The sequence below is a fragment of the Oryza glaberrima genome, chromosome 1, assembly GCF_000147395.1.
Source record: "Oryza glaberrima chromosome 1, OglaRS2, whole genome shotgun sequence".
NCBI lineage: Eukaryota > Viridiplantae > Streptophyta > Magnoliopsida > Poales > Poaceae > Oryza > Oryza glaberrima.
In genome coordinates, this window is record NC_068326.1 from 15187836 (window position 1) to 15212902 (window position 25067).

General features: G+C 40.6%; 2 long non-coding RNA genes across 3 annotated transcripts; one reads left to right on the plus strand and one right to left on the minus strand.

Moving 5' to 3' along the window:
* Positions 1-483: 483 nt before the first annotated feature.
* On the minus strand, positions 484-5473 carry LOC127766402 (uncharacterized). Of its 2 annotated transcripts, none has more exons than XR_008016238.1 (4): positions 4953-5473; positions 4763-4875; positions 2873-2928; positions 484-1525 (listed from the first exon to the last, which is right to left on the minus strand). It is a non-coding gene; the product is annotated as an uncharacterized LOC127766402 (long non-coding RNA). The 2 variants fall into 2 exon arrangements; XR_008016237.1 differs by having other exon boundaries at positions 487-1525; positions 4763-4878; positions 4953-5472.
* A 10912-nt stretch (positions 5474-16385) lies between these two features.
* On the plus strand, positions 16386-17754 carry LOC127760488 (uncharacterized). The gene is made up of 3 exons (XR_008015086.1): positions 16386-16656; positions 16710-16818; positions 17695-17754. It is a non-coding gene; the product is annotated as an uncharacterized LOC127760488 (long non-coding RNA).
* The last annotated feature ends 7313 nt before the right edge of the window (positions 17755-25067 follow it).

The window sequence follows — 25067 nt, forward strand, 5'->3', positions numbered from 1 at the left end:
CGGCGGCACAGCCGGTCAGCCGCACAGGCAAAGGCGATGCTGATGGAGTCCTTCGTGGCAAGGCGTGTCGTCAGCTAGCCGCGTGCGATTGGTGACGAATACTGCGCCGCCTTTGCTGCCCGCCGGTGGCGATGAGGGATTGCCGAGGAGGGCAGGATGCGGTCGCTAGGGAACGGCAGTTATTTCGGCGCTGATTGGTTTTAGGTGGATACGTTCGGGCCGGTTTGGCACGGTTCGACTGCACTCGTATGGTGGACGCTGTTCACAATAACGTTCAGACCTGCACGCTCTAGAGAATAGCGTCCACATCTGGACGCTAACAAAAACAACGTCCATCCTACTTTACTAATTACTTGCACGCAATTACCAGATATTTAATTACGGGGTTATTAATTATTATATATAAAAAAATCGGTAGACTACCATTGGCAACGACGACTGAACCTCAGTTTTGCATGCTAGTATTAGAAGAAACCTGGCGCAGAAGCAAAACAACTCCGATGCCTATATTCAAGCTTTATAATTTCAGTTTTATAGGGATCAATAACTTGTGGTGTGAAAATCTTCCTAGGTGAAGTAAAATTGCAGGCATTGATATTGATCGACCTGGAATTCTTTTTGTAAATTTATACAAACTATATATGCCAACTACTAAACGAAAAGATGTACGTACCCTTAAAAAAAAGGATGTACAGTACTTCATGATTACTGGTCGATTCAATAAACAAGTTTTAGAACTCCCGACTCACTTGAAAATGAATACGAACAAAATGGATTATTACTTGGCTATTGAAACTCAATCCTCCATGGTTATGTGTATCTAGTGATTAGTACTACTTCACAAACTAGATAGTGGTTAGGTTTTTGTTTGTATCTGTTGGCAACTTTTTTTTTGCAAGAAAATAATCACGAGCAAGACATCAAAACGTCTTGTAGTGATATGGAGTAACCAACCACCTCAATCTAGTAAAAACTAAATGGAATGGGTGTCGTAGGCTCTCCGGACCTTCCATTATAATTGAGGGATGATGTGAATAATTTAAGTCATCAAACAATCACAATGAAACATCCGACGTCTCGAGACAGGAATATTAGAGACATTGCTGGACCTTTAGCTTGCCAGTCAACTTCAGCCTGAGATGTGCCCGTCAAACCACTCGAAGGTGGCGACCAGATGTGTTACACATTCAGGAGATTTAGACTTGACAAAATGGCTAAAGATCTACAACCTCTCAAATATTCCTAACTCATACTCATGTGAATCTAGTTTCTAGGATGTGCACTAGATCCACACTTTCATCTTAAGCATGATTATACATAGCAAACACAACTAAGATGAAAGAAACTTAAGAATTACAACAACTTAATAATTACATATGCCGACCAGCCAAATAGATATATGAGAGAACAACGGAAGCTTGTCTACCCAATCCACAAGCACACCGACTAGGGGTTTACCCCATTAAGTTCAAGTCCTAGAAGAATCAGTCGATTACCCGCATCACTCAAAGACTAAATCTAAAACCTGCAAGCAAAAGGTTAATTCAACAATAAGAGTTATAAGAGTTAGTACATTATTAAAAATAATGTACTGGCAAGCACCAAGACAAGCCTAACACCCTACTTGCACATATAATCAAGAAAGGCATAGTATGGTTCTTTTTAGCATAAAGCAAATTTTATTTGCATAAAACATTTCCAAATCAGATTTGCTTTCAAATAAATTTCAGCAAGCTAGTACTTGACATATATGGGCATCAAAGTAGTCATTAGTCATGTATAAATATACACCTCATTGCCATCCATGGCAGCAAGGAGTTCATTCTTAAATTTCATCACAATTTGAAGGTAAATTTCAGCATTTAGAAGAATAAACACAAGTCTATACTCAACACATATCCACACACCGCTCATGACCGCGAGCACGGCTAATCGATTAGTTTTAACTCTGCAGAGTTTGTACACTTTACCCACATGATGCGAAATAATAATCATGCAAGAGCATGGCACGCGATACATAAGTACCCGATTTATTACTCACAACAAAGCTTTTCCAAAATTCATGATTTAGCCTTACACCAGCACGATACGTGTTACTCCATCCTAAGCCATACCCATTATATGACCTAGAACCGTTAAGTGGCGGGCCCACGCCTTAAACTTAACGCCGTGGTGACGGACACAACGGGAACCCACCCACGTGGCACAATACCATTGTATTGGACAGACTTAGTCACCTAAACTACCACGCCGGGGTAAATAGGAAGTTCCTCTGAGTTATCCGAACTCATACACACCGACCTACCAGAATGTAAGGCTAAACCATAAATAGTTTACTAAGCTTGGGCTATCCCATACTAGCACATGTGGTTGTACTGTATACGAAATGAACTGACATTGAGTGAAGTCCTTAGGTCGGTTTGGGCGCACTCTCCCCCTATCGGTACACAAGTAATCACCATATGTGCACCACTTGAGGCCCAAACCTAAAATCCATGTTTTCCATCATTTTATTTATCAAAATTACAAGTATTAAAGTTCTGTCCAGATTATTTCAAAATCAATTTTCATGTTCGTAATGAGCCCATAATGATAAGGAAGACCATTCTAAGCATGGCTAAGCATTATAGTAACCTAGTGACTCCAAAACTCATATATGAAATGGTATAGTCATATTGTTCCTAAGGTTAGGAATGATGGATAAGGATATATGTGGGGTTAAGGTGATAATGCAAATAATAGGAGTTTGTCTAACAAGTTTAACAAAATTTTAATTTATTAGCGTACAATCGGCATGCAAGATTTGCAAACATTTTCAATAACCTCCAAAACATAGGTTTAAAGTGATCAAAGAGAGGGAGGTGGGACTTACCTTGTAACTGGAAAAAGTCAGCACCTAAATCACTTCTTCACCGATTAAGCAATCATCTATACAAAGTACACGTTATGCAATTAAACACCGAAATATGCGAAAAATCCAAAATGCTCTAAAATGTATGATTTATGCACAGTGGATAGGTACTGGTCTAAAATGAATTTAGGTGAAAGAATTTCTATTTTATATCATTTCATTTGAGAGTTATGAATTTTACAAGTTTCATCGGTATAGTGTAGGATTTATTTAGGTACTATTGTGAAATGCTGTTGTAAGGTGATTTTTATTAAGTTTATGTTTGCTGAGTGAACATATGTGTTTTCTAAGACTAACACATTTGGTTTCACAATTTTTGGAGTTAATATGAATTCTTTATGTATTTTACAAGTTATAACGTGTTATAGGTGTATAGTGTTATATAGGTTCATGGCTTTAGAGGTTTAGGTCCAGAACTTGCCTCATCTAGCTAGTGATGTATAAAATGAGTATTTTAGTTAACTAATCTAATATTAGTTCATAATTTTAGAGTTTATATTATTTTACTACACATTTTATAATTAGGGATGTTCTATGTTAGTTACTTAACACACCAACCTAGAAATTGTTATATGAGTTAAGTTTGCTAAGTTTTGGTGGAAGGGGATGGATCTATGCCCTCATTGGTCCAAAAAGTTTTATTTGGGTTTCATTATAGCTAGAGTGTGTTTCTATATGCATTTGTATATATGTATTGCTTAATCAATACTATGTGATTAGCACCTATCCTATATAAATTTAAAGTTGAGCTGTAACCTGCACAGAGGGTGCCATATTTTACTTTGCTAGGTAAAAGTTCAATCTTTGCTGGTTTCATAGAAACTTAGTTCACTCCATTTGGACTAAAGATGAATTTTCTACAAATTTTACAAATTAAAGGTTGCTCGATGTTGGTTATTACTTACATAAATACTTAAAGGCTTTTATTACACAGTAGGTGTATAATTTTATTTTATAACACGGAAGTATATGTTTTGGTGATTCTACAGAACTTGGGTTTACTCAAAAAGGATCTAAGATGAATTTTATATGAACTTCTAAAGTTCAGCTTATATAAAACTAGTTATTTTAAAGATAATAGTTTTAGAGGCATTTGATGTAAAATGTGTATATGTTTTATTTTACTTTTTTTAGAGAACATGTTGGTGGATCTGTAGAAATTAAGTTTGCTCTGAAATGAGTTGAAATGAATTTTGTATGCATTTTATAAGTTTGTGCATGCTTTATGTGTGATTTAACTTGGATAAATTTTAGAGGCTAAATTTGTACTGTGAGTGCAAGTTTTTATTCCCATCAAAGTTCCCAATTTGTTGAGTTCACAGAAATTTTAATCATCTTAAAATGAGCTATATTTAATTTTATATGGATTTTACAAGTTTTAGTTACTGTTCTTTTATAATTTCAGATTTTGTTACTAGGGGTGCACTGTCAGTCTCAGGCCAATATGCAAAAAGGCCCCTAGTGTTTCAGGAAATCAACCCGCAGTCCTAGACCCATATGCCATTGAGTGGAAACATTACATAATGAACCTTATAGTTGTTTAAATTCTCCAAACGAGGTCCCTGTCTCCTTTTCCCATTCGATAAGCAGCAGAGCAGCCATGGGCGGCATCTCTGCTCGCCGGTGTCGGCGACAAACGGTGACTCCGTTGGGGTTGCGACCAAAATAGAAAATGAAGGGCATGCTATTGCGATTCCATTCCTATACATTTCTCAGACAGCAGACATCGGAGTAGCGCCAGCGGCGAGTCCGAGCAGAGGAAGTTTTCGGGTGGTGGTGCATGTCGTGCTATAGACTGGATGTACTCAAAGGGATGCATGCATGTGGTCTTCCAGGCTCTAGGGTGCTCACCGCGGGTTAGGTTGAAGTTTTCCGGGGTCTTGGTGACAGCAACGGCTCGCGCATCCTCCCGGCGACGGCGTCCTTCTGCGGGTGAACGGCGACGGCTCGAACGGGACGACGAGCTGCTATAGGAAGGCATGCACGAGGGTTGTGAGGTCACAGGGATGGTTTGTGCGTGAGTAATCCAACAATGGCTCACCGGAGGAGGCGGAAACGACAATGGCGACGGCAACCGGAGGTGAAGAAGACGGTGGCCGATCTCCGCACTTGCTGCGCCATTGCCTGGGATTATTGAGGGGTTTTGAGGAGGGCTTCAAGGAGAAGGCGTTGGCGTGACGGCTCGGCTTGGCTCGGTCTACAGCGGTCGGAACGGCGACGATGTCGGCTGCGGCGGCGCTTGGAGCGCGCTCCAGAGCTCCCGTAGACGAGGTCGCGTTCCCGTCGCTGCAGTGGACGAAACAAGATGAAGTCAAAAGAGGATTTGCTCGGCATGGAGAGAAGATAATAGAACGTGAATCAGATAGGGATGGAGACGACTCGTTGGCGATCGGCGGCGTCCCCCTTTTCGGCGGCCGACAACGAAAGAGAGGTGGAGAGGGAGAGTTGGAGCTCTCTCCCTGGGTTTCTTCGGCTTAGGGGTGGACAGTGAAGAATGGCGACTCAGACTGGCGGAGAAGAGAGCGAGACAAGGGAAACCGAGGTCGACGACACGTTGTGGCCATGCATCGGCTCGCTCAATATCTCCCTCTCTCGGGTGGACGGTGGAGGAAGTGATGGACAAGGCTGAAGCTAGCCTAAGGCACTGACAAGTGGGGCTAACTCGATGGAAACTAGGCTAGGGAGAGAGAGATGGGTAGAAGACTGGGTAAATTTGATTTTTAGATTAATTTTTGGAATTATTTTCTCCTCTAACTTTGTAGCTTCATAAGTAGACCAAATTATCTAGTGTTGATTTTACTGGAGGTAGATGATTACACCTAGATTCTATTTTATTTGGTTGCACTCAAAAATAATGGGTAGACTGCTCACAGAAATTAGACAAATATGGGCTATTTAAATGCTAGATTGGATTTTTAGGAGACCTAAACAGAGAAGATAAATTCTGGAAAAATTATATTTATTCATGTTAATTAACCTAGTATTTGGATAAATTATTTTCGCTATACACTTACATGCAGTTAAATGCACATTTTAGTTAGGTATGGTTTTAACCGATTAAGAACTATATTCAGTCTATTATTTGACTGGTTTGACTGATTCATTTGAGGTATCAAATTTAGTTATTAAATTGCACCAAAAATACAGTGAGTTGTATATGTTAAGTAGAGCCTACATGAATTTTTCCATGATTTTTGTCTTGCTCAAATTATTTTAGATAATTAGCAAGACTTATCTTTGTATATGTGTTTCCCTTTCCTAAATGAATGTAAATATTTATGAAAGTTTTATTTGGACTCTACTTAACCTGAGGTGATGTTGATATTTTAGAATTACAGTTTACCTTACATATGTCACAGGCTCCTTACCTATTTATGTATAAGTTTACTTTAGTATTAAATTAAGAGAATACTTATCGAGTTAATTTATTTGTTCACTTCCATGTTCATGACTTGTCTTCAGATGGGTGGCCAAAATAGTTTTGTGGGAATTGACATTAGCCATATTGATTTATTTTAACGTGTATGGTTCCTATTTTAACTTCCTCTAGCTAGCACTAAGCCCTAATGGTTTAGTTGTTTATCTAGAATATGCATGCTTACACATAAGTTTACATTTTTTTTGTCCTAGGTTATAAATGAAAAAGTTTTAATTTGCTCTCAAATTTTATTTACTTACGTGAGTTAGGTCAACTTCCCCTAGGTTTAAAATGGAATTTTTTGGTTCACAAAATTGGAGAACTTTCCTTTCAACTAGTTTTGACGAAAATTTCTTCATCCTAAAATTCGGGTATGTTACAATGGGTTTTCTAGAACTAAACCGACTAGCGGAGCCGATTTAGATGGAACAAAGAATAAACACCCCATCTCGTGGGCGAACGATGAAACAAAGATAGAATTAGGCAAAAAAAAGTAGATGTGATATTGAAAAAACAATTTAATTGGCTAATTGCGCTAAAAATACATCATTTGTCCAATTGAACTGGCCTTGATCCTTATAAAGGGCTTGGTCTTGCCTCTTACTGGACCTCCTCCATATCAAGCTCAGGGTAGAGACCAATTAGAACTCAAAAAATACCTCCTCATGCAAGAATCAAAACCCAAGACCTGGCAGAAATCGACTCGTACTCAGCCGGTCAGACCGGCTCTACACTGCTAATCTGACCGACCAGCCCATTGGTGGCGGTTTGATCGGCCCGTGAAGGGAATCCGGTCTTTTCTAAATTTAGATATGAAATATGGGTGTTAACAGTATAAGTAGGGAATAGGCAGATTGATCAGACACACTCTGTAGGGTGAGTCTACTAAGCGACTGTTCGCGTCGAGCGAATGCGTGTCTCCTCTTGCTCACAAGTTGCTCTAGCCCACAAATAGCCTATGCATATGCAAAATCTTCCCGGGCCCACTAGCTAGCTAAAGCATATCCGGGCCTTTTCTTTTCTCATTTAGACTAAAATCTAACATAAACAATTCTATTTTATACATGTAACTTTATTCGCATAAAGTTTACATGTACTAACTTTATGCATAGTAATTTTCAGTAACATTTTATATGTAAACTTTACACATGTAAACTTTCCACATGTAAAGTTTATATATGATTTAAAATTCCTTCCCTAAATAATAGTGAAAAAAATATTCAAAGATAAATTTTGCTGTTGTGTTATGTTTTAAAAATGAATACATATTTTGTGATCACAAAATAAATAACAAACTAGAATAAAAAATAATTTCACAAAAGAAACAAAAAAGTAAAAATAAGATAAAGATGTCAACTTAAACTACTATGGCCTACAAGACCCATGTTTTATATCTCCAGAATCTAATTAGTGGGTGATCTGAAATTACAACAATCTAATCAGTTAGTATACAGAAGCGATCCGGAAAAGGGGCGTTCGCGTGAACCAATTTCCACGAACGTTCGCGCGATAGCTTTTCCGCATTCTCTGTGACATATGTGCTCAATCCACCCGTATTGAATTGGACTACGTTCTTGGGGGACAAATTAATTAAATTAGCCTCACTGGAAATTATGGCAATGAGAAACCTGTCCTGGCCTTCTCTTTTTTTTTTCTGCCAGAGCGCTGCATGCTAATACTGGATGCAGCCGACCTTTCATTTGTTTTCTGTAATCGAAAAGAAGGAAGAGGAGGAGGCTGGTTTACTATAAGGCAGGCTGTTTACATTGAAGCCATTTTCAACCATACTAATTTTTGATAAAGTTATAAAAAAATATCTACAATTATTTTGTTGCCAAACTTCGGTAAAAACATAAGAAATCCAGCCAAAATTTCGGTAATATGACCAACTTGCTAAAATTTAGTAAGGTTTATTTTGACTACAATCTGAACAGCCTCGAAAAGGACCCCCCATAATCAGCTTGGCACGCTGTGGTTGTCTACTACTATCCGTCAGATCGGCATCGTTCAAGGATGCTAAGAGCCACAAAGTTTTGTACTAAATCCTATCAATAAATTATAACCCACTGCACCCTAAAACTCAACATGTAAAAATGCCACACATCATTATTGACTAACAACTATTACAGCTTAGACCTCATATAATAAGCATATTATATTATCTATATAATTTATTAAATTTTAAAGCTTTAAAATGCAAGAATTTAAAGCATCATCCTACCTGATTCACATATTATTTCAAGATATATCTCCATCATCTTTTACAATATTCTATATAACTATATTGTTCATTGTTATTTAGTTAATAGTTATTTCTCTCTTTAATTTCCTATTAAGCCATATCACATTAATTGTTTGTAGCTGTTAGATAACTAATCTATGATCCAAATTATCTCTCATTTTATTCTCTCATAAAGCCACGTCACCATATTTTTATGTTTGGATCATCATTCTATATATTATTTAAATTATTATAAACTACAACAACTTATAAAAACTTATGTCATCTGGCCATCTTATTATTTATACTTATTATTCTACTAAACTTTCACAACAGTGTGCTAGGTGAAAGGGTTTCACCTAGTTATATATAACCCCAGACCCAAATTAACCTAAAAAAAAAAGAAATAAGACAGCCATTATTAGGACCACAGATCTGAGTGACCTTACTGGGAGTTCTAAGTCAAGAAAAATAAATTGTGCTGGAATCCATCAATTGTAGAGTGTACACTCCTCTGAGCATGGTGAGCCCACTATCCATAATATCTTTAATTGTTGGAAGGTGTGAATGGTTCGTCAGTTCACCATGAAATTTGGAATCAGGGAGAAAATTTTCGCCTTTTCGTCTTTTATAATATTTATTCTACGAACAGATCCCTAAAAAAATCTTATTTTAGAAATAGACCATTTTTATGCCGCCAACACTATTGACAACGTGTCCAACACAACGACGTCAATAGCATTGGCACCGTTCTCTTAACCCCGGCAGAAGCTAAGTCACCGATGTAAAGATAACAACACCAATGCCGTTGATGTTAAGAACCTATTTGTATTTTTTTTAAAAGTACCTATTCGTAATAAAAAATATTTATAGATAGATCTTCGGTGACAGTGTCATTGTCGCCAAGGACCTATCTGTAAATATATTTTATTCCAAATAATTTTTTTATTACAAATAGGTCATTTTAAAAAAAAATCAAACGACATGAGTGACAACTTTCACTAAGAGGTGAGGGGGATGGCCCTAACATTATTAGCGCCGTGAGTACTGTGCCAATGACGTTGGTGCTGTGAACAAAATATATTCCTAAAATAAGATTTTTTTAAAAAAAATATATCTATTTGTATAATAAGTTTTTTAAAATAGCCTAAAGGTGAAAAATGTATGAAGCTTGGGTTGGCTGGCTTGGACTGGAGGCTGCTTTTATCTATGCTGAAATGAAATGGTACGGAGTTTCCACATCCCGATCACACACAGCTGTGCAGACATTGGTCGGACGGCTGTCGGGGCAGGGTACAGTACAGTGTTTGTTAACAGATGCCTGCGATGCGATGTGAGGTACTGAGGTGAGGCGGCCTTTCGATCGGTCTCATCTCTTCTGCCATGTGCTGGTAGACCCTCATGTCGATCCTGTCATTTCGTTAATTTGTGCCCGATCGAAGGTACGGCCCGGTCGAGGACAACTTCTATATGTATGTACGCTTTGCCAAGCTCAATGTTCGCTCCCCAATTTACCATAGACCAGCTACTTTTGAGTCCTTTTTTCTGCAGGATTACTCCATTACATTAGCTCTGCATGTGCTCCTCTATGTTTCCGTACGGTATTGGTAATTGTTTTTATTTTTGGGCTGTTGCGAGCTGATCATTGATTTATTTAATTCCCCCTTGAGCTAGCTAATCAGTACTACCTCCGTCCCAAAATAAGTGCAGCTGTGGATATTCGTATCCAACGTTTTACCGTTTGTCTTAATTGAAAAATTTATAAAAAAAATTAAAAAAATTAGTCACACATAAAGTAATATTTATGTTTTATCATCTAATAACAAGAAAAATACTAATCATAAAAAAAATAAGACGAACGGTCAAACGTTGGACATGAACCGTAAAAACTGCACTTATTTTAGGACTGAGCGAGTACCTATTGGGTAATTAGTTAACTACAGCCAGCCCTCTAGCCGCTACAGAGAAATCACTACTAGAGAAATGATTTTTGAAGGCGAGACTCATTGTACTTCGCAAGCAGGCCAAATTTTCACCTCCAAATAGCCGCCTGCATTGTCGTGGGCAGGGAGATACGATGGCCTTCCACCCGTGAAAATGTCGCAAAAATAAATTTGTCAGGCGGACGACTTATGGCTCCGCCTATGAAAATATATCTTCGCGGATGAATCCTTAAGACGTTCGCTTACCAAGATGTACATATTATCACAGACAGACCTCCTAAGGTTCTGCACGCAAAAAATCAACTTTTTAGGTATAGCCTTATGAGGCCTACATGCAAAATTGGTTCACGGTATTAAAAACCAGAAAACACAGAGTTAGCCCCGCATAGCCTAAGTCCCTCTGCTTCTCCTCCTCCCCTCTCCTTCTTCCTCTGTCTATCCTCCTCCTCTCCCTCTCCCTCAGCAACAGTAGAAGGCGGCGGCGGTGTGGCCTAGCCCTCCCCTTCCTCTCCTCCCAGATCCGACTGGAGTGGCAAGGCAGCAACGACGGCAGGAAGAGGGTGCAAAGGCGTGGCCCTCCCCTCCCTCCTTCCCTCTCCCTCCCAGATCTGGCCGAAGAGGGGAAGGCGGCATCGGCGGCGGGCAAAACATAAGGCGGTAGTGGCGCGGCCCTCCCCTGATCTGGCCGGAGTTGGGAGGAAGGTGGCGTCAGAAGAAGAGGGTGCGGCGACACGACCGTCCCATCCCTCACTCCAAGATCAGGTCAGAGTTGGGAGGAAGGCAGCGTCAACAGAAGAGGGTGTAGCAGCGCAACCCTCCCCTCCCTCCCTCCCAGATTTCGCCGGAGGAGGGAGGGCGGCGGTGGCGGCTACATCAGTAGAGGGCGGTGATGGTAGTGGTCCCAACAAAGCGGTGCTACGACGATGACCCCTTCATTGGCATGGCGCTGTGACGATGACGATTGTTTTTTGTTTGTTGTTTACATGTTGATTAATGTGGCTCGGCCCTTTGTTGACGGTTGTTAAATACCAAATTAATGCCATCAATACTTGCATAAATCTGAAAATATAAAATATCCAACATAGTGGTAGGGTTTATTTCTAACAATTTCCATGATTCTTGGTGTATATTTAAATGCATGTGACAAACTACCAAAGTTGAGATGAACTATACATGAAGGAGGGAAATATTACTTCTATATCCAAGCTCATGGAGTTTTGAGCCCACAAGCCCAACATGATCATAATTAAATGGGTCAATTCAAGAGAAATATTAAAGAGGACCAACATGCCAGGGCCTAGAAGGAAGAAGTAGGTCAGGGGGGCAGCCTGGGGTTGGCTGACCTAGGCCCAGCCCAACTGGCCCTCAAACTCCACCAATTGGTAATTACCAACCTTAGACAGCTGTGACCGTTTTCTGCGCTGCAACCGTCATCTGGAAGGACACATGGCAAGAAGAGAAGGAAGATGCCCTTTGAATTCCGTGGAGCATCTCCATCCTTCCAAGAAACCTCCTCCTATAAATACTCCTCTCCTCCCTCATTCCCAACGCACCAAAATGTAGAGTTGAATTATAACTGTCGACGGGGGATACACGTAGACCTGATAAATAGGGTATTGAAATACGTTGGTACGAGGATCTACACGATACGATATCAAGACAGATAGAGACAAAGATTATATAGGTTTAGGCCCCTCGTGAGATAATAGCCCTAGTCCAGTTTATATGAGATTGATATGGAAAACCACATAGTACAAAGAGAATAGATGAATCCGGCGTTACCGGTGAGACCCTTGTCGAGATGGTTCGATGAGATCGCCTAGCGAATCTGGTTTCGCGTCCACCGGCTTCGTAAACTATGGTGGGTGTGTTGGCGCTATGTTGGTCTTCTATACCATGAGTTACCTTAGTCTCCAACTAGAACCCGGAGACAATGAACACTGCATGATATAGAATAAACCCAATCATCTCCGAGTAGTACTCTGTTAATCACCTGCCTGTGAAGATATTTTCCTTCATATCTTGTAGATTTCCTTATCACATACGGAAGTATATCGTATGGATGATGGTATACTATTGGCGGCTGTTAAATAACAATTCTATACTACCAACATCTGCATAAAGTTCAGATAACAAAACACCCAACATAGTGATAGGTGCTTAATCTCACAAATTCCACAAGTTTGGTGTATATTTGTATGCAGGAGATAAACCCCAAGGTTGGGAGGAAATCTAGACTAAAGTGAGGAGAATTACGTATCCATACAAGGATGGGTTGTGAACTTCATCAAAATATCGAAAAATCAGCCCAAAACTCCGAGGAATGGGTAGAGGAGGATCAAGAGAGGAGCCAGGCCAAAGGCCAGGCCAGGGGGGCCTAGCCCAGGTTCGGCCAAACCCTGGTGAGCGCCGTTGGATCCAGGTTTTGGCATGGACGCTCCAGATCACTCCCTGATGACGGTTGCGGGGCAATTCGGACATTTCCCCTTCTCACAATCTAAATAAGGACCTCACTTCACTCACTTCAACACACACTTCCAAGCTTGAGCTAAATTATAAGAAGCTCTATTGTACTATATTGTATACTAGAATAGGAAAAGAGTAGAGTAGGAGTCGGAAAAATTCCGGAGTTGTCGGTAATCTTCTCTCATTTCCTTTATTTTGTTTATTACTCTGAATTCAATATATATTCTTCCTGAGTAATTTAGATTTACCTCGTGAGAATTATCTCTTAGTTAGTTCCTAAATAGCATACGGGATCATTGTTCACTATAGTCCATCCATTTATAGTGATTGCTTTAGTGTTTGATTGGCACTAGAGTAGTTATTAATTGCGTAGACGCCGTGTCTGGGTAATTAATCTACAGTGGTTGCTGCGTATCTCACAGCACGCTTGACGTAGGTGTAGAGGTGGTGACAGCCCTCAAGAGCACTTAAGTCCTTCCTGTCCGGGTACATAGTAGAGCGACATCTGGGAACAGCGGGTTGCCAGTGCCTGAAGTATTGCGTTAGGATTGAAGTTAAGCTTTCCCTAGACATTGTTTCTCACTAGTAAATTGTTGTCGAAACGACAACTGCATACGTCGAAAGACGTGGTTACTCAACAGTGGTTGGAAAGGAAGTAAAGTGTATTGAATTGAGAATTTTTTCCTTGGATCCCCCTGTTACATGGCCCTAGGAGGTTATTTATGGCCCCATTACAGGTTCTTACTACTAGGGTTTAGGTTATACAGGGGAATTTACATGGTTGCCCTTATGAAAGGGACATTTACATGGGTATACAGTGTAATTGAGGTACATGGGCTCCTAACGGGCCGTCAGGCGATCGTTGGCCCAATGGCCACTGGGCTTGATAGTCTAGGATGGCCTCATGGGCCTTTGTGAGGTCAAACTTGCTATGGCGAAGTTGTCTTACACCCTTCGCCCAAGAGGTCTTTGGCTCTGCGAGGTACCCGCGCGATTCTCCGCTCTTCGCCGCCTTTGCTCCATAGTCTTCGCCATGGGGGCTTCGCCCCAACTAATCTTGATGTCTCAGGCTTGAATCCTTACTGGTCGCACGGTTTCGGCAGGTTTGGTCGAAGGGCCTCATGCCATACTGCCAACATAAATCCTCTCTATCCTAGCCTGTCACACACGTTTCCTTGAATTCGATACCCTTGGAATACTCCGTAGGGGAAGTGCTACATCGGTATATCCGTGCGCTTGCGGATTTTATCTGTGACCGTAAGAAATACCAACATATACCATACTCGTATGTTCCGTAAGCCATAGGATAAGAGGTAAGCCTTATCCGTAGCCATGATAATAAGAGGCTCTTTGCATTCATGTATGCTTAGAATAAGGGACGAAAGAGTTGGAGGAGTTCCAGAGTTGTCGGTAACTCTCTCTATTTATTTTGCCTTAGCAATTACTTTGCTGTAGTTAAGAATATTTTATTTAAGTAATTGAGATTTATCTTGTGTGGTATATTTGTTGGTTAGTTCCTATTTAGCTTACTAGATCATTGTTCACTATTGTTCATTAAGAAATAGTGATTACTTTAGTGTTTAGTTAACGTTAGAGTAGTACATAATTGCATAGACATGATGTCTAGATAGTTAATTACTAGTGTTTGCTGCGTATTACACAGTATGTTAGAGGTTGGTGTAGAGGTAGTGACAGCCCTTGTAACAGCCCTAGATTCATAACCAGGTATTTAGAAGTGCATTTGTTGTCCTTTAGATTTCATATTTACTATATTGCAATTTGATGATAGGCGATAACAAAATTAACTCTAATTGGTAAAATTGAAACCACTTCTATTTGAACAATAACTTGAACAGAAGTGTACATGTGTAATAATTTATTCAAATATTGGTTTATTTATCACCAACAAATATAAATTTTGTGGAATTTTTACTCTCTGTTTAGGCCTCCTAAAAATTCAAACCAACTTTCAGCCTAACCAATTTCATCTTTTCACCAGAATTAAAATATTTCGAATTTTTGAGTGAAACTTTGAAAAATGGAAACTAGGTGTCCAGGTCTATCTCCACACCAAAGGATAAAATTCTATCACTATTATTTCTTGAACTAACTGGGTGTCATAGTGGAAGAGGTGTAAAATTGCTAAAAATTCCTGAAATCTGCCCAAATTCTTGTTCCACCTCTATTCCAGCCCTTACCTCTTAGACCACCATGACTTGGGCCTAGGGGTGAAAACGGAGCGGATATTATCCGATCCGATCCGCTCCGAATCCGTCCGATGTGAGGATATGGTAAGGTTTTTAGATATCCGGCCGGATACGGATGCGGATGCGGATTTTATCATGCGGATGCGGATGCGGATGTGGTATGAACGATATCCAACGGATGCGGATTATCCGATATTTTAATCGGATTATCCGATGTACTGTTTGACGGATAATCCGCAAATCTCAGGCCACACAACAACTTTCAGGCCCACCTAGCTAGCCCAATAGCCCAACCCGGCCTAACCTAATCCTCTCCTCCTCCCCCAGATCCCTATCTTCTCTGGCTCTCTCTCTGTGCCGTCCCTCAGCCGCCACTTGCCAGTCGAGGAGTTGGAGTAGCGCGTTGCGATGGCTATCCTGCGCGGTGGCCGCTCCTCCCCAACACGCGCCGGCCGCTCCTCCTTCCCAACACGCACCAGTTGCTCCTCCTCGGCTAGCGCCGCCGCCGCTGCTCGGCTGCAGGCTGCTAGCGCCGCCGCCAACTGCAGGCTACAAGCGCCGCCGCCGCTCCTCCTCAGCAGTGCAGGCTGCGTGTAGCACTGTAGCGTGCTCTACTACTCTATGCTTGCTGTATGCCTGTATGGCTTGCCTCATGCCGATGACTTTTATTTTTACATTTTAAGCAACGCAGTGACTAGTGAACTATTAAACTGAACACTTATATTATGTTTTTGATGGATCATGGATGTATCTTGGATTATTTTGACTAGTGAACTATTGAACTGAACACTTATAGTTATACTATTACTATTGAACTGAACATAGTGAACTAATGATGTTTTGCTATCGTATTGGGGCTAATTGTATTGCCGCCCTCTTGTTGTATGGATTGAATACAAACTTGACATCCGACAATTTTTTGTCTGTTTCTGCACCGACTCCGCACCGAATCCGATGTCCGAAATAATCCGCTCCGCATCCGCATCCGCATCCGCACGCCTTCCGCACCCGCTCCGCATCCGCTTAGAAAATATGGTTTAGGATATGGTATTAGCTATTATCCGTCCGAATCCGCTCCGTTTTCACCCCAAGTTGGGCCCACTTGTCACTGACCTTGGGTGCCTCTTTAGCCCAAAACCCACCCTTGGGCGTTCTTCCCACCTCAGGACATAAGGTGGGCAGAGGAAAACCCCTTCTTCTTCCTCCCCTTTCACTTCCCTTGCTTGTTCTTTCTTTTCCTCCTCAAGCTGAGCTCCCAGCTCACTTCTCCTCCCCAAATCCCATCTAAGAACCCAAACTCAAGCTCTGCATGTTAGACCACAGCAATCCCCATCATCCAAGCTTTTCATCCATACCAACATCTTGCACATGCATGGAGAGTTGTGGGAGATCGAAATAGGAGAAGAGAGTGGTGGTTTCAGCCTGCTGCAACATGCAGCAGCAACATGATTTTGTTTCCCTCCATTTGCTGAGCTTCCTTGCCATCCATGGTGCATATTTTTTAGTTCCCTTCATGTTGAACATCTATAGCAACAATCAACAGGTCGTCCACCTCCATTATTGCAGCTAGGAGGTGGCTGCAGCTCATCCGGTGTTAATCTCTTTTGATTTCGGTGGAAGCAGCCCCAATCTCCATTTAATTGTATCTATAGGTGAGTTTTAACCTTGCCATTGCCTGCAATATGTTCTTAGTTTAGCAACAAGGCCGTGGCATGTTCTACCTTGATCTACCAGCAGCCCCTACTTGAATTGTGTTTAGTTTATTCCTATCAACCTAGCACCAATTTTTCTTGAACAATCAATCTCCTTCTATATGGGTGTTTGCTCTAATCCTACTGTGCATCACCTTGGTCAGTTGTATCCTTGTGTTGTAGTTCCACTTGCATGCTCAGTTGTGGGGTAGCACCATCTTAAGCAATCTCAAGTGTTGCTGATTTCAGCAATATTCTCACTACCCGTTCAGAATTTTATTAGCAAATGACCTCCTCTTGTGTTAACTTCAGAACCATGTAGAAAATTTTTATATAATCCTTTTTGATTGATCAAAAATTTCTATGAACCCATAGAAGTGTGCTCTTTATTGTTTCAAGGTAAAAAGTTAGCACTTATGTGCTGGTTTTGGCTCTAAAACTGCGAATAATTTATTTGTGCCTTTTGATCACCTAGCTACTAGAAATTCCATAATAAATTATTCCTATCGTAAAATCCAATGTGAAATTTTTCTAAAAAAAACATTGTTGTGTGCTCTTTCAGCTAAGAATAATCACATTAGTAAAATCTTGATTTGAAATGCAGGTTGCTATTAATGCCCTAGGGAAGGTCTGAATTATTTTCAGAGCTGCCATTTTTCAGCTTGTATAGCTTGTCATTTTTGTAGCTCCTAAACCATGGCTGAAAGTGAGATAATTCTTTAACCAAAATTAGCTTTAGTACACCTCCTACCCGCTGTATTTTTGCCTTGAGTTGCTGATCATGTTGCATGCACATATTTATTTGGTTCTTATTTGCATATTGCTTCTTTTCGATAGATTAGGATGTTCCAGAGTGTGACGAGCAGTACCCTGAGGTTGAGGGTGATCCATCTCAGCAGCAAGGCAAGCACCTAAGCATATAGAACCTATGCTTTCTCTAAAAATGTTTTGTTTGCAATCTATACATATATATATATATATATATATATATATATATATATATATATATATATATATATATATATATATATATATGCATGGGTTGGCTACTTATTAATATTGTTGGATTTGGGTATGTAGGTAGATCCTGGTTATGCATTTATTTCCTTGCATATTGCTGCCCTTATAGTTCATTACCCCTGGATGGGAATATTTGGGATGTTTACTTCATTCATGCTTAGCCATGCTTAGTGCTAATAGAACTATAAGGATGGACAGTACTATTATTTGTGAAATATAGAAAACTTGTAGTGATGGGCATAAAACTTGAGCACTTACACTAAACAATGGTTGATGAAATTTGTTGGACTTGGACGGGTGATAGGGTGATGAAGGGAGGTTGGTTTTCCTCTGATGCAAGTAGCTCCGTCTAGGTCGTTAAGGACCGAACATTTTGACATCTATTCAAGCACCCTTGGTACTTACCACATGCCTTATTTGGGACCGGCTTGTCCTTTACTAGTTCTACTGTGATCATTTATACCACGTTGGAGAGACGTGAGAGCAGGTAGCCCTTTGGAGGGCCTCGGGTGCCTATGTTGGCCGAGGGTGCCTCCCGCGTGGCGCGCACGCCTTGGTTACACCACGCACGCACGTGACTGAGTCGTCGGGAACCCCGGCGTGGTATAGGTGGTTGGGGTGGGATTAGGAAAGGCATGTAATGAGCTTGTATCACTCGCGTAACGCACTCGACAGGGTGTGTAGCTTTGATCCTTGTTCATTTCGTGTGAGTCCAGTTGTACACCTCTGATCAGAGTATAATCTATTCGAATAGCCGCGTCCTCGGTTATGAACATTGCTTGATGTGTATCTCACTCATGTTAGCATCAAATGTGGATTAATATGGATGGGTTTATGTTTGATGGTGATGTTGGCATGTTGTGCCATATTGGTTTGGGCAATGGTTGCCCATTGTTGATGATGAGAGCACCGGTTGTGCTCATTTACTTGTCAGTTTCAGATTTATATGCTTGCTGTCCATAAATTAAAATGTTACTATTTGTGCTTTTCCAGTTGTGTTTAACTTGTTATTTGCCAACTAAAATTAGCTTTATGTAAATATTGAACCTAGAGCCACACTTTAAGGTAGAATCATGCATACCTCTCTCTCCTCTTGTATATTTATTAGTTTGGGTAAGACTTGCAAGTACAATCTTATACTTAACCCGTTGGCTGCATTTTCAGGTGAGGATCCCGACGTTGAGCTGCGTTTCTTGTGTGGTCACTGTGCTCCCGAGGGCAGTGAGGGCAGTGACTAGTTCTTGCAGCTTGGCTCTTGCCCGGTCGGTTGCCCTAGTGGAGTTTGGCACCACCGGTTTTATCTTTTGCTTATGAAATCTAGATGAGACTTCCGCTGCAATATTTATGTGTTGTATGTTGGGACCTCGGACCCTATTTTGTGTCATGTACCTCGCTGCACTTTAACCCTATTATGGTACTTGCTATGTTTATTAATTGCTTGCGATGAAAGTGTGAGGCTAGTCGCATTCCTGGGGACTAGCTAAGCATGAGTAACGGGTTTTGATCGCTTGAGATAATCGGGGATAGCGCTTTGGATCGAGTCACTGGGGTATGCTTTTGGTCACCACCTTCAAGTGGTTGACGGGCATATGACAGAGTGGACTGGCAAGCTATCTTACGGTAATGTCTTGCGCTCACTACTCGACATTTCGGTTATTATAACAGAAGGTTGTCAACCGTGATCATGGACACATTGAGGACGAGTGGCTATTATGCGTGTATGGATCCCACTTCTCCAATAGTATGTGGTGGTCGCGTTGGACACTGGATGGTATAATACTCGGGGTGTCCACAGCTCTTGAGATCACCGTAGTCCTCCCTGTCCGGGTACGGAGTAGAGCGCGTTCTGGTAGCAATGAGCAAGCCAGTGCCTGAAGCATAGCAATAGGATTAAAGTTAAGCTTTCTAATCGACCCTGCACCACATTAAAAGATCCTATCCACCCTTTGATCTACATTTATCTTGTATCCTTGGATGAGCCTGAAGAATAGCTAAACACACATGTTCCCTGTAGAAATTCGATACCTTGGAAAACTTCTGGGTGAAGTGCTACAGCGGTATATCCGTGCACTTGCAGATTTTATCTGTGAACGTAAGAAATACCAACAACCTTCTCTCTGTCTCCCTCCTTGATCTGGCCAAAGGGGCAGGGTAGTGGCGGCGACATGGCCCTCCCCTACCCTCCCTCTTCCTCCAAGATCCGGCCGGAGAGGGAGGACGGCAGCAGTGGCCCCAACATAAGATGGTAGTGGCGCGGCCCTCCCCTCCCCTCCTTATCAATCTGAGATCTGGCCGGACGGGGCAGGGAAGCGGCAATGGCCACAGCAGAAGGTGGCATAGCATTCCCCTCCCTTCTTCCCTCCATCCCTCTCCCTCCCAGATCCAGCCAAAGGGGGAGGGTGGTGGCCACAGCGGAAGAGGGTGCGGCGGCACGGCTCTCCCCTCCCTCCCTTCCTCTCCCTCCTAGATTCGGCCAGAGGGGTAGGGCGGGGGTGGCGGCTACAGCAGTAAAGGGTGGTAGAGAGGAGGCACGTGGTGGCAGAAGAGGGCCCAAGTGGGCGGCACTGCGATGATGACCCTCTCATCGGCACACGCTGCGATGACAGCAAATGTTTTTGTTTGTTGTTTACGTATTGACTTATGTTTGTCTGCATGTCAGTGCTATGGATTTGAGTATGATGTATGGATATCTGCATGCCAGTGATTGGATTTGTCTAATGGATAAAGAATTTGTAATTTGTTATTGGATTATAGTAGTAAGGGATCTAAACCCGATGGTGGGGTGGTGAGGGATTTTTTTTTCCGCCTAGAGGACGCATGACCAGTGCTTAAAATGGAGAGGCCGCCTGCGAAAATCTTTTTCACAGGCGGCCATCGCCTGTAAAAATACACGATTTTCACAGGCCTTTAAGTGCAGACGTGATGGATGGCCTCCTATAAAAATTTGTTTTGGCCGTTTGCAAAAGTCATTCTTCTTGTAGTGAATGACAAGGGGAAAACCTATATATGTTAACCCGGCTGATACTACCCGACAATATATTTCTGTACTCAATCCCCCAAATTAAGAATCAAACGTGATGTATTGCTTTAGAATTTTATAAAAGCAACGGTTTCGATTTTAGAAGTTTTAGGATATAAGCATAGATTTCTCAGCATACAAAACAATGTTCTTGTTAAGCATTTTGTCATTTAGAATCAAGGTTAAAATCTGCAATTGTGTGTTGTGTACACTACTGTCTTCATGACTGTTTTATATAATGGAGATTTCATTTAATTAGCAAATGAAAGCAGCAGGCCTTCTGCACCAAATTGTTTTCATGACTGTACGGGAACATCGTCTTATTTACACATTTTTGGCTTTATCTGGCAATTCCAATTCTATATGAGCTACTGTTGATTTAATATAGAATAGTGATCCTGTGATCTCCATTTTTGTAGTGACAATTCAACACTGAGGCTAGAGATACATTTTTAAATTCCCCAAGGCTAACTGAATAAATATTTTTTATATCTTTCAGATTGATTGAGCAAGAAATGAAGGTTCCTGAAGAAACATTTAGACATTTAATTGACTACACCCTCCGTTTCTAAATATTTGACGCCGTTGACTGTTTTAAATATGTTTGACCGTTTATCTTATTCAAAAAATTCAAGTAATTAGTATTAACTTTTTTCTATCATTTGATTCATTGTTAAATATACTTTTATGTATACATATAGTTTTACATAATTTATAAAAGTTTTTTAATAAGACAAACGATCAAATATATTTAAAAAAATCAACAGCATCAAAATATTTAGGGACGGAGTACTACCTTTATCAAAAAAAAAGTTATTTCTAACTATGCATATGGAGAACTGTCTAGATGCATAGTCAGAAATGAAGTTCTTTTTTTAGGCGGAAGCAGTACAGCGCACTATACAACAATGAAAAGATTATCGGTGATCTTTAATTTCAACATAGGAGATTATTTGCAGAGGCGGAGGGCCCACACGATAGATTGGGTCAGCTGACCAACCTTTGCCACCTTGCTGACTAGACATATTAGCTAATGGGATGTATCGAAAACACATGCATTTGCTTATTTTATGTTTTTCTAAATTTAAAGTGTATTTGTGGGCTATATGCTTTGATGTCCGTATGTGTTCTCAACTTCTCATAATATATGGTGGAACCATTGTTTACTTGTCGTATTAATCGTCGTACTGTTATATATATATATATATATATATATATATATATATATATATATATATATATATATATATATATATATATATATATATATATATATATATATATATAATATATCATGTGTATCATAATTCACATGATTTTAATATAAATATCTTGTGTGTCTAATCCACCTAAATTTTTGGGTGTGCTACGTCACTGATTTGATTATAGGTGAGTGCATAATAAGGTGTGTATATTGCCCCTAGGAGGGGAACCAGATATATTGCACAAATTAACAAACAAAAGGGACTACAGTAGAGAAAGGACAATGGATGATTTCTGGTATCAAGACACCACTAGCTTCTGTTTCTCCCCATCCCCATGGCCATTTCTGCTCACAAAATCCATCATTGAATCTATATCACCCGCCTCCAACATGCATCCAACCATTGTAAAGTCCAAATCTCTCCCTTGCTCTTATCATTAGCTTCTGCAAAGTTCCCTCTCATCTTTACACACATGCTTCAATCACATGAATGATGATGAGTCCGGAAAAGAAAGCTATATAGCTCTGCCATGATCATTGCATGCAGAAATCTAGTAACCTTGATGTGTACTTTTGCAGTATGTTGTGAATATATATGCCAAGAAAACAGAGGAGTCATTTGCAAATGCCAGCAGTGTGGTCCACCATTATTCAACCCCATGTTTTGCATAAGAGATTTGCACAAATACCCTAGCTAGCTAATGTAGCACTGAGGCTGCCCAGCACTAATTTCTCCTGAAAGCGTCCACAAATTGCTCAATTTGTTTTCATTTGTCACGACATTTGAGGCAGCCATCGTGATGGTAAAGGTGTTTCTAGCCCTCCCAGATTTCCATAAATAAAGCATGCTTTGTATGTCGGTTACCTAGCCAGAGGGAAGGTGTAGAGAAGCCCTATGATCACTAGCGACTGTTCTGCTGGGCAGTACTTAACCCTAAATAGCCTACTCTTAAAAACAGTCAGAAGGGCTTAACCCCTATATTTTGTTGGTTTATTCTAATCGTGAAGGTAATCATGAGGTGCATTGGGTGTCACATGCTCTTTATGGCACATTGTTTGGATTGTGTACAAGAAGAATACTCCTACATCTAATCATCTATGCCATCTTACTAGGATTAAGGGCAAGGATCAAGGATGGATGCCCTCTGGGCACATGCCTTCCCTTATGGGGACCAGAAACACATGGGAGCTACACATGTAGAGCTCAGCTCCTCAAAGAGAAACAAGGGTGCGGCCTTGTTTGCCCATAACATCACCATCCCTCCTCCCTCTCCCTGTCCAAATTCCATGATAAATTGCAAGCGTATATAGAACATTGAAGTGGTAGCTCGATCCGCACTGTGTGGCATGTATCTTTAACTTTCAGTTTTTATATGTGACATCCTACACTTTTACCACTATGGATAAAAGTATAAAACTATGAAGTGTCACATTATATATATTACAGTCCATTACATCAGAATAATATATTGAATATATGTGCTTTAGGTTCTGTCTGAGACAAAAGAAATTCGTAGAAAGTACTGCATATGTTCAACATATGTTCAATCTTACTTGTTATTTTGGACATTGACAGAGTCAACAACACACGTCTCATCATTACGTTTTCTAATTATATTTTCATAAAATTATTAAAAATATAACCAATATTTTTCATGACAAATCTATCAATGTCATTTTTCACATATTCTATGCATAAAAACCTTAAAAATTACTTGTTACAAAGAGGCTTTACTGTAAATTAGCAAAAGTTGAATCCTTATGAAGGAGCACTAGTTTAGACTTAGGTATTCCTTTAGGCCAATCGAGCTTGGCTTTGGGATGAAGAGAAAGGTGTTTGATGGAGGCGAGCCCTTGAGGTGGGGAGAAGAGACCGGCGCTCCACTACCACCTGGTCAGTGCTGTAGTGGCTGCTGCTCTGTGCTCTGTCCACGCCTTTGCCTTTTTCTCACGATAGAGGTAAAAAAAGGATCTATGCAATGCATTGCATGGCATGCAGTTGAAACTTTGATGCTGGCAGCATGCATATACTCCCTCCCTCAAAAAAAAAAAAAAACAAACCCTGGGTTTACATGTCCAATGTTTGACTGTCCGTCTTATATGAAATTTTTTTATAATTAGTATTTTTATTGTTGTTAGATGATAACATGATTAATACTTTATGCGTGACTTGTCTTTTTAAACTTTTTCATATTTTTTTCAAGTAAGATGAACGGTCAAACGTTGGACATGAAAACCCAGGGTTTGTCTTTTCGTTTTTGGTTTTTGGGACGGAGGGAGTACATTTTAGTACATGCCGGCATCATGCAGCTTGTGATGCAGGAACAGTATGCAGTCATGCAGATGCAGTCTGTACAACGGCACAAAGAGCAGTATGTGCCGTCTCCTTTCTCTTTCTGCTGATCAATCATTTGGAGTTTTTAAGGGTGTGTTTAGTTCACACAAAAATTAAAAGTTTGGTTGAAATTGAAATGATGTGATGGAAAGTTAGAAGTTTATGTGTATAGGAAAGTTTTGATGTGATGAAAAAGTTGAAAGTTTGAAGAAAAAATTTGGAACTAAACAAGACCAGATAGGTACTTGAGGGTATCTTTAGTGGAGTTATTTTACCCTGAGGCTGGTGTATGTACTACTACATCCGTCCCAAAATATAACCACTTTTAGCTACGAATCTAGACACATGGTTGTCTAGATTCATAGCTAAAAATGCTTACATTTTGAGACGGAGGGAGTAGTACTTGCAGTGTGCTACTGCTTACTACTACTAGCTGGATTCTGCAGCAGCTAGCTAGCTTGTGTCGTTGTGTGCACCACATGATTGTTTGTTTACACTCATACTTGCTGGGATTCGTCCGGGAAATTACAGTTTTCCTAGCAGCACTAGTATTCCCCTGTACAATTCTGACAGGCAATGAAAGACATTCCCCTGTACAAGGGCAGTGCAGCGCCGGCTTCATGGAACCAGGA